Below are 11,678 nucleotides of genomic sequence, written 5' to 3'. Positions count from 1 at the left end.
ATACATGTTTTCAAGCCTTGCATGCATATATTTGAAACCAACATGAGAAATTTGATAACTATTGTGGAGCTTTACTGGTCTTTGAACTCAACAGGAGAACTCTGGTAAATGTTGTGAAACGTTAGGGGCCCATGAAATCAACAGAATCTGATACATATTGAGGAGTTTTACATATATTTGAAACCAACATGAGAAATTTGATAACTATTGTGGAACTTTACTGGTCTTTGAACTCAACAGGAGAACTCTGGTAAATGTTGTGAAACGTTAGGGGCCCATGAAATCAACCGAATTTCATACATATTGAGGAGTTTTACATATATTTGAAACCAACATGAGAAATTTGATAACTATTGTGGAGTTTTACCAGTCTTTGAAATCAACAGGAGAAATTTGATACCTATTGTGGAGCTTCACAGGTCTTTGAAATCAACAGGAGAAATTTGATAACTATCTTGGAGATTTACTGGTCTTTGAAATCAACAGGAGAAGCTCGATGCAGCCTTACAGGTAACTGAAATTTAACAAGAGAAGTTTGATACATATTGTTGACACTTATAAGTATTTGGAATTAAGGAGAAGTTTAATATATTGGTTTGTTTTGAATTTCACGCAAAGCTACATGAAGGCTATTTGCGCTAGCCGTCCGTAATTTAGCAGTGTAAGACTAGTCATCACCACCCATTGCCAACTCTTGGGCTACTCTTTTATCAACATCTTTATTGACTGTCACATTATAACGCCCCCACGGCTGAAGGAGCGAGCATGTTTGGTGTGACGGGGATTCGAACCCGCGACCCACAGACTGCGAGTCGAACGCCCTAACCACCTGGCCATGCCGGGCTGTTTAATGTATATATATACTGTGGAGACTTATAAGTAGTTCAAATTAATAGAACAAGTTAGATGCGTATTGTAGAGCCTTATAAGTATTTGAAAGTTAATAGGAGAAGTTTGATACCTATTCTGAGGACTTATATATATTTATAATTAACAAACGTTTGATACGTATTATGGAACCTTATAGATATTTGAAAATTACCAGAATCTTGATAAATCTTCACCGCAGTGGACAGAAAGCAAATAGCCTATTGTGTAGCTTTGCGCTAAAACAAACACAACTATTATTTTAAAATAATTTTATTATATCAAAATCTTTTACTTAATTCATGATCTTGTCATGATAAATTGTATTATGTTATCAGATTGTCATTAACAGTTTTTTATGGTACCGATCTGATTCGATAACGAGGAACCCACTTTGAGACAAATAATGCTTGGAGACGGCTTGAATGGGTAATGAAGAAAAACTTTAATATTCATTACCCATTCGAGCCGCCTCCAAGCATAGTACCGATCTGTTTTTCATTATTATTGTAGATTGTTGAAAAGTGGTTTTTAAAGCATAAAACCGACACAAGATTTGGAGAAATGTATATAATATTATATGTATACATACATGAAGGTGTAAGTGTGCGTGTTTGTGCTTTTTGGTTATAACCTAATAAGTTGACTTACATAGCTTAATTTCGCTGTCAATATTACGACTATTAACAAAAGTAAAGACACCTCTGTATCTCGTTTAATTTACTACTTACTATGCAGTTTTAACGCATAATTGTGCGCAGCTTTGTTTTAAATTAGGTAAAAGTGTGAAATCATTGACAGAGACAAAAATCGTATTCGTTTTGTAACGTAAGCAATCATGTGGGGTTGTTTATTACTTCAACATTTCGTAAAAATATGATACACGTATCTTTTGGTGTACGTGTTAGGCTTGCTATTATAATACACATGTAGTGTACCTTGTCTGTTTTATAACATGATCCCATCGTTTCCAGTTTTCCGATCATATTGTATTGAACACCAAAATATATTTGTATTGTCGGCTTTCACTTATTTTAGCATTATTAAATAGCCTAAACATATGTTGAAAGTCTCGTAAAAAAGTAATATGTCCTCTTTCTATGTTATTTAATATTCTTTTATTATAATTGTATAGTTGGAGGAAACAAAAAACTTTACAAAAATCGACATCAACCGAAGTTGAAAAGCCAGAAAATCTTGCTATATATGTTAAAACCTTTCAGTGTAAACATTTCAAAACAGAAAAAAGCTTTTATCGTTTGCTCTATTGACAAAAAATATATAGAACTATATATTCTCTTTCATCAGAAAGTTTGAATGTGTACAAACTAAATTAGTTTCATAAAAATTCATATTTTCAATATAACGACGATAAAAGAAAGCATACGAACAACGACGACAAATTTGTACGGGAAAAATATTTGGTAGTATTATGTAGGTGATATTATATCACAATAAAACTGATATCATACCATTCTTTACTGACCGAATACGGGCTTCCTGTAATTAGATTAACAACAGTCATAAATGACCTAAAGAAATAGTAGTTCAATTAAAAATTTGTATTCTGCCCATCAGAGCATGAGCAACTCTGATACTGAATGGAAAAAGACACGTTGTCAGTATTTGTTTGTTTTAAATTTCGCGCAAAGTTACACGAGGGCTATCTGCGCTATTCGTCCCTAATTTAGCAGTGTAAGACTAGAGGGAAGGCAGCTAGTCATCACCACCCACCGCCAACTCTTGGGCTACTCTTTTACCAACGAATAGTGCGATTGGCCGTCACATTATAACGCCCCCACGGCTGAGAGGGCGAGCATGTTTGGTGTGACGAGGTTCGAGCCGCGACCCTCAGATTGCGAAATCGAGCGCCCTAACCACTTGGCCATGCCGGGCACGTTGTCAGGGGCATACAACAAAGAAGGTGAGTTTAAATGCTATTATACAGTAGTCTTGCTGGTAGATCGTGAAGAATGAAGAGAATGACGTGATTTAAATCATTGTCAATGGTATTGTCATGAAATATCGTACTAGCATTACTACTCAATAATAATGGTTGATGTTTTTTTGCGCAATGTTTTACAATGAGCTATTTGCGTTCTGTCCAACGCATGGAATTGAACCTCGGACTTAAGCGTTATATGTTCAGAGGCTCACCGCTGACCCACTGGGGGGGGGGGGGCTGCTACTAACTGTCATGTTCCGCCAGATAAGCAAAGGAAAGGCAGCAGAAGTAACTCGACATCTATGCGATGGTTGCTCCTCAGTAGTAGGGTCCCTTACTTTTTTCTAAAGTTTCGCCAATACAGAAAGCAATATTCATTAATTTACAGGGTTTGAAGAATAGATTAGGCCTCTACCTCACTCGTGGATTCTTTCTTTTCTTCAGAAAAATTGCAGGTTTTAGATAGGAGACGAAAAATTCACAATTCATTAATTTCATCATCGATTATAATGTTTAAAATATTATTATTAATTTTATACTTATGAAGACTATTTTACATTGCTAATTTAGTATACGGATTTAGGATAAAGCTAAATCTTTTAATCTTGCTGAACCTATTAAGGTATTATTGGGATAACGGTCAAAAATATCGTTAATAGCGAGGGTACCAAACTGATGAAAAAATTAATTCTAATCACTATAGGTTTCAGTTTTCTTGTTTATGTATTTATGGCATTGTGTATTTTAGTAATTGTTTTACAGAATTGGTTTCATTAGTTCATAAGTTCATTATCTAGTTCTGATCCTTATAATTAGATTACTTCAAATATTTTGAAATACTTAAACTCAGCACTGAAACTGATGGACAAATATAACTCGCGAGTTTCTTTTTTCACATCCTTTTGAGTTACGATATTTTTTTGTTTTTACATTTGTGATGCATAGATAAATGCTAAAAGGCAAACCAAATTAAAGTATGTTGCTGAAGATGAGCTTGAATATATTATTTGCAATTTTGCCCGTACGTCAGTCGTATTTTCAATGGTGAAATCTGCATACATTGTCATTGATGATAATTTAAAGCGCCTGACTGAGTTTCTAGCTTCAACTACCTGAGTCATGTAAAACCAATCTGTTCTACGTTATATTTATATGTACTATACTGTCGTTATGCTATAAGCAGACTAGAAATTTATAAGTTGTTTCGAAACCAATGATATTTTTTATTCTGCTCCAACCTGTGCACATGTAGCTGTAGGTGTGTATTCATATCAAATCTAACTTACCGAAATTATCTTAGCGTACAGAATTTTTTGTCACTATAGCATTATCATAATTTTCGATTATTACTGCTACATCAAAATGTTAATAAAAAGAGGCAGACAAGTAGCAAAATTAAAACTTTATGTTTTGCATAAACGATTGTACGATTGGTAGAAAGCACAATAAAGGAACGTAACCGTTTCTAGTCATTTAGAGCGGAAAAAAGACACTATGATAATTAGGCTTAGCTCGTCACTATAATGAAAATCAAAATCATCTTGTTTTCACTTTATAGAGTCACGTTTCAGTGAGCCACATTTTGGTATTAAGAATCAGATAAAAAAACAAAAACATTCTCTCTTCAACCTATTTTTTTCCTTTGTTCTTGCCAACAAAGTAAGGCCATTTTACGAGCATCAATTAACATTCTTAAACAAACCCTTCTGTTAAATAAACAGATTGTATCTAAATTGCTTGTTCTCTTTTCGATGTAATGTATATAAAATTGAACATGTAAGATTGTACATGATGATGAACCGTAAATTTATATTTATTGTATTTACGAAAAGCACTATTTTGGTAAATTTCGAGCTGACCCTGATATGTATGGTAGGTTTGTTTCTCCTACAGCGTGGTAGCTCAGAAGTAAATATGCAGGTTAATAACGCTAGAAAATGGGTTTCAACGTTATAACACAGATAGCCCATTGTTTAGCTTTATCCTTAATAGCAAATAAAGGAACAAAAACTGTAACTATTTTATTTAATTATAGAAAGTGCGATTTCTTATAAATAAAGGAAATACACTTCCAGAGATACCTACTTAGGTGGATATATGTATATTGGAAAACACAATTTATTTAAAACTAAAAATTAAAGTATAATGCAACAAAACAATTATTCAGGTGTTATTTCGTTCCTTGAGCCAGTTCACGAATGAGAGTGACTTGCTATGTTCTTGTTAGTTGATGATATAAAAGGCTAGTTAATAAGCATTATTGGTCAGAGTTTGTGGAAACAAAAGTGTGCTTGTTTTCACCCCAAGAATTTATTATAAAAAAATTTTCCTTTTTGGTATCTTACTATAATTTTAAAGCCACAGTAAATTCTATACATTCTTAGACACAAACATGAGTATAAAAACATTAGTAATATTTGTTTATAGCTAAGCACAAAGCTACACGATGGGCTATCTATGTTTGCCTACCAAGGGTATCGAAACCCGATTTTTATCGTTATAAACCTTTATATTTATCGCTTCACCACTGGGTAGAGAGGGAGCAACATCATTGATTTAGAAAGCATAAATATTTCGAAAATAAATTGATAATATAATTATATTTTGATTAACAATCGCCAAAACATTTGCTAAAATTAATTAAAAATTTTATTTCGTACATCTACTCATCTTGTCAAATTCACAATTTTAAAATGTGTAAATCATGTCCGGCAGAACTAATCGAGAGTTAGGTTAGTTTCATATAGTACATTAACAGTTATTTCCATGCAATAAATGAGAGGTTTAAATTAAATGTGATAACTTTGTTAAGAGCTTGTCAAAGATGAATTAACTTTTAATGAAATTATGTAAAGGGTCGATGACAGAGTAAATTAAATGATCTGCTACTTCACAGTAATTTATAGAAATTTGAAAATAGTCTATAAAAATGAAGATCACGTGCTAGATAGATGAAAATATTTGGTTCTATAATATGCTGATTCTGTTCATTATATGCCTTATTCTTCATACCACAATATTATACGGATTCCAGTTTTCTTTGGATTTGCTCCTCATTTTCAGAAGTGTGGAAAATGCTTGAAAAAACACACTTTTTATTCCTTAGAAAATCCAGATTTCTAGTATTTTTTAACGGCGTCCACAAGATGTTTTTCAAAAATGAGCAAACACCTTATCTCGCTACTCAATTTTAACCTGTAATACGTTTTCAAATACTAAGTCCTTAGTAAATAGAAATATTCTTAGAAAGTTAATTGTATGTTTTTGTTTGTTAAAACGAATAATTCGGTTCATCCGTTAAATTATTTATAAATTAATTTTGTTGAACGTATATTTCAGGAAGGTTTTTTGTGTAAGCTTCTGCCTTGTGTTTGTTGGTGACAATGATTCGGGATCCATGTTGAGGCTTTCTTTACCTTTTAACTGTTTTATTTATTCATGAGTGAAATTTCGTTACATTTGAGTTACCTTATAATTATTCTGTCTATGCGAGAGAATTAAGTTGTTTTGAAAACCGGAAAAGCTAAGTGCGAGAGGTTTTATTCATTTTACTACCTGTTATTATTCATTTCGTTGTTGATGGAATCGCTGTTACTCAAATTTGAGATGCCAACAGACATTGACACTTTTTTTAACGAGAAGTACTTTAACTTTATGTAATACGCTTCAAAGCTTATTAAAGATACGAGTAAATTTAATTTATTTACATGTTCTCACCAGAACAACTTAAAAATTACGGCACCGATCAGCGAAATCTTATAAATTAACAAAGTTGATGTACAACGTTACGAAGATTCCTGACCTATATATATAAGGATCAAGCTGTGTTCTTCTGGACTTTTAAAGACTACGTCTTTGCGAAAAAATACCCCAAGAAAGAATTTAAAAAACGCAAAGCAGGTTCGGTTTCATTATTTTATAACATTGTCATTAATGGTACGACTAAAAAGTTTCGGCTTCATTTGAACATTTTGTTTCTAGTTATTCAAATTACAATTATTACTTATGATTGAATTCGTGTTTCTTTTGGAAATATTACACATATATCATTTTCCTTAGTTGTTTTTTTCCTGTTCTGGATTATTTCAGTCATAAAACATTATGTCGAACAATAATTTCTCAACACCATCCCTTAATTAACCACAAACCCTAATTACAACCGGTCTATTGTGTACAGTTAAAATTCCTGATTGATTCAAGTGGAACTTGAACGCCAAGTACTTTAAACCTAAATTCTATAAAATAGGTTAAACAAGAATCTAGTTGTATGTATTAAAAAATACTCATGATGCCAGAGACAAGAGTGGCGGAAAAATAGTACGATTCTAACGTTAAGGGTCTGGCATGGCCAGGTGGTTAGGGCGCTGGCAATCTGAGGATCGTGGGTTCAAATCCCATCACCGAACATTTTCACTATTCGATTAGTGTAGCCAAAGAGTTGGCAGTGTAATGGTGTAGATTAGCTGCCTTCCCTCTAATCTATCACTTCAAAATTTGGGGCGAGTATCTTTGTGTGAAATTAAAACAAACAAACTGACGTTATGTATACATACGATCCCCTATCTGTATTTGCCTTTCCTCAGTAATGTGTAGAGGACAGTGGCCCATTAACAACAACAAAAAAAGCACTTTTCAAGCATCGTAAGGCAAGCCCTTTTTGGAGGGTTGGGGTGGGATGGAGGTGTGTTAGAGGAGACTACGGAAATTGTGGGTTGCTTCTGGAACGCATAGGATAAAAACTGGTCTTATAAATATTTTTATAATCTAAAATTAAACAGTGAATTTTTGCGTATTACACTTAATAGCATATCAAAGTCATTTTTCATTATACAGACCTACAAGTTCCTGTATGCTATTCATTTTAACAGTGAAATATTTTCTTTTTTTTCATAATAACTCGCAGCAAGCAAGGTGTGGAATCAGGTGTATCTTTTCGCAGTTGTTGACAATTTTGCGGCAGAAAAAATGGGCACTTTGGGGGCATAAGGGCAGGAAGTTAGGGGCTTAAGCACGTCACTGCACATCCTACTAAAAATGTGAAACTTCAAAACCTCAAGAAAGAAAATTTACTTGCCCAGAAAGCATACTTCACAGCACCTATAATATTTTTGACCTGCCTATGTTTGACCTTATTTCTTTATGAAAAAAAATTATTTACGATTCGACTGATAACGACTGCAAAAACAGGTCAGTAAGGCCTGATACGATACCAAGTTATCGCAAAGTTTCAAATAGTTTGTTTGTTTCAGCACAAAGCCACACAATTAGTTATCTTCGCTCTGTTCACCACGGAGAATCGAACCCCGGATTTTAGCGTTATAAGTCCGTATTGTAAATGAAAGTTTACAACCATCGGTTTAAGGTCTTTTAGTTCAGCCCATTGAAAAAGTTGGTTTGTTTTCGGATATTTGCACAAAGATACTCAAGATCTTTCAACGCTAACCGTCTCTAATTTTGAATCGATGGTCTAGAGGAAAGGCAGTTAGACGAGAATACCAACCGCCAACTCTTGGGCTACTCTTGAGCGACTGAGTAGTGGGATTTTAATGTCAGCTCCATAACGCATCTACAGTCCTAAACTGTGCGGCGCGAGGTTTTTTTTTTTGTGGTAATGAGACGCAGAGATTAGACCCGCAGATCCACATTCGGCATGTTAACCAGTAGGCCACGTTTGGCCTCGTCGACAAGTAATTCTACTATTTGAATTTAAAGCCAAAGTCAAGCCGATGGTCGAGTCACTTTGAAACTAAATAATTTCCTGAATTTGAAAATACATAAGAACTTCTTTACGTTTGAAGCTTGGTTCGATGGTACTTAAATAATTGAAATATTCTTATACACGGATTTTCTTAGATGGTAGGTCTACGTACTTACAATGTTAAAATGCTGGGTTCGATTCTTCGTAGTGGACTCAACAGATAGGCCAAAGTGACTTTGCTGTAAAACAAAAAAAGTAAATAGCAGCAAAAATATATCGACTGGAGAGAAAGGAAACTTTTGATTTTGATGGATTTTACCATTTTTTAAATTGAAAAATATGCTCTATCATATCCATAAGCCTGTAAAATATATTTATTACGTATGAAGAAAACCCTATAATGCATAATAGATTACCCATATATATACGTACCAGCTAAACTGGATGATGGCTAGATGTAGTACCGGTCTCGCTGGCTGAATAAAGAAATTGCTTTGATTACACAATCTAACAGTCACTGAAGCTTGGGATTCACTTTAGTCTGTTAAAGCTTTCGTCCACTCTTCTACGCCCTGATTTTCTGGCTAATTGGTGAGTTGGCAAACTATAATCGGCCTTGGTCAGAACGTTGTAACCCTTTCTAGAACGTTACATTCCTGGTCATTGAACGAGAAAGTTAATTTTATAATTTAAGCCAAGAAATTCAAAGGTATTTCTGCAAGTAGGTCATTTTGTGACTGCTAATTGACAAATGTAATTTTGTCGACCTTTTAAAAGCTTTAGGCTATAAAATTAAAAAAAAATTAAAGTACCAGAAATAATTAAAGTAACTGTTATAAATGCAGGAATTACTAATGTGCAAACTTAAAATCGCAGACCACATTTCTATAAAAAGTTAGGATTTCATGACACACTTATACACTGTAAAGAAACAAAAATATTATTTGTAATGTTATAATTAAGTCAATGCAAAACCACCGTTTTAAAATAATGTTAACCACTCTCCTCACTTCACTATTAAGCAAATCGAACATCTTATGATCACTCGTTTGATCTGAAATGTAAACAAATTGTAATTGAAACTGTGCTACATGTAGTGGTCTCACACAGTTTTCTCCCATATGCCAATTTGAAGTGAATCACGGAGTTTAAAGTATTTCATGAATTATAAGACTTCTGGATGTTTTACTCATGTTGAGAGCTATATCGGTTGAATGGAAGCCGCCAGTCACAGCAAGCTGTTGCAAATTGGCTACAAGTGTCTCAAAGTGTCGTTATCAGAATGTGAAACCGCTTCCAATCCAGTGGTATACAGTTGCTCGAACTCCTAGGCAATGTGACCATCATCCACAACAGATGGTCGCTATCGATCCTGGCTCGTAGGAGTCTTAAAATATCTTCTCCAAAACTGAGTCATACTTTCAAAGCTGCAAGTGGAATCACTATAGAGAGGGTTAGAAACAGACCTCACAAGATGGTCATGTCTGCTAGATGTGCATTCCTTTTCTCAGGCCCCCCAGTGGCACAACGGTATGTCTATGGACTTACAGATAGCCCATTGTGTAGCTTTGTGCTTAACTTCAACCAACCTTTTTTCAGCAAAAAAAAAAAATAAATAAATAAATAAAGGCTCAAATGCTGTGATCTCAAAAATATGCTTAGGGAATCAACTAATGTGTATCACTGGTATTTTTATAGCTAATTTGGTTACACCCTGCAGCAAGATAACAGATAACTATGTATACTCATTAACAGAAAATCTGAAAATGATTCGGCCCCATTTTCACACAGAAATGCGACGCGTATGGTGGCGATTGAGACAAGGGCTATACAGGAATAAACAGTGGAAAACTAACAGATTTATGCATTCTGAAGAATGGTATATAATGCTACAAATTACAGGAACTACGGCCTACAATCCTTTGTACTTCTATATACTGGTGCCATTAATCCTGACATCTGCGTAATGATTGATAATATCTGATCCAACTGTACTAAACAAGCAAAACATTTCTTGAGGAAGAGGGAGATTAACCAAATTTGCATGTACATTTACTGGACTTCAATCCAATTTAGCACATATGTGATGCTCTTTGGAGATGTATGACATCCCGTTCAGCGACTCCAGACGTATAGGACATTTCGTCATGTGACTCCAAACCTTAAACATGTCTGAAAGCAGTTCTTTCAAAAGAGTGATCGGGGATAATTTAGGCCTTTTGATTTTAAGCATGGACATTGGTGCTAGACTGCCTTTACTGCTCTTGGTGACCATACTCCATATTGAAGTGAAACATCATGAACTGTAAATACAAAACCACCTTTACCAAATGTTCATTTGCAAGTGTGTATTTAATGATCAATAATTTGCAGTTCAGATCATTAGACAGATCACCATATGCTTAATTTGCATAAAAATGAACTAAAGAGGTTTATTGGCATTATTGCTTTTGCTTTGTCATAGCTAAAATATTGTAATTTTCAATTATTATTTAATTTTTGTGTGCATTGCTTTTACAATCTACCAAATAAAATAATATGTTTTTTTATATATAGGGATAGGAACGAAACCCTTTTGGGACAACAAATATACCTTAATTTCACGAGCCGTCAAGTCTGTTCGCAGACCAATAACGTATTCAACACGTAGTTCCGTTTCTCATTTCAAAGTGAATGGGCAGGAAAATATCATTCTGTAAAACCATGTTCTGGCTTGGACAAGTCATTCATATTTTAATTTACGATGGAGCAATTAAACACAATTCAAATGGCTGTGACACTTGCATATTCCTAGCCAGCTCGACACAATACTGTCGATACCGTGCTTAAATTCAAGAATTCAAATGATAGTGTGTGTGTGCCTTATATCATGCAATGAGATGCAATATAGTTGTTAAAAAGAAATGTGCATATGTATTTATGAGCATAAGGAAGTGATTTATTTGTGGAACATACTGTTACGACAGCGGAAGTCATGTGACGCTGGAAGCATGCTCGCTGGATTTTTTAGAAGGATCATGACTGTTCCTGGCAACTCTAGTTTTTTCTAGGCGCCCTCTATTTTAGTATATAAGCCCGGTAAATAAAGCGAAGATATAATTTTGCAGATAGGGAGATATAGAAATAGATAATCGAGTCAAGTCGTAAGAAGAGTGCGTGAATCGTTGT

Source organism: Limulus polyphemus, unplaced genomic scaffold (genome assembly GCF_000517525.1).
Source record: "Limulus polyphemus unplaced genomic scaffold, Limulus_polyphemus-2.1.2 Scaffold3492, whole genome shotgun sequence".
Taxonomy (NCBI): domain Eukaryota; kingdom Metazoa; phylum Arthropoda; class Merostomata; order Xiphosura; family Limulidae; genus Limulus; species Limulus polyphemus.
The sequence above is the reverse complement of the archived record's forward strand: the minus strand, read 5'-3'. Positions refer to the sequence as shown.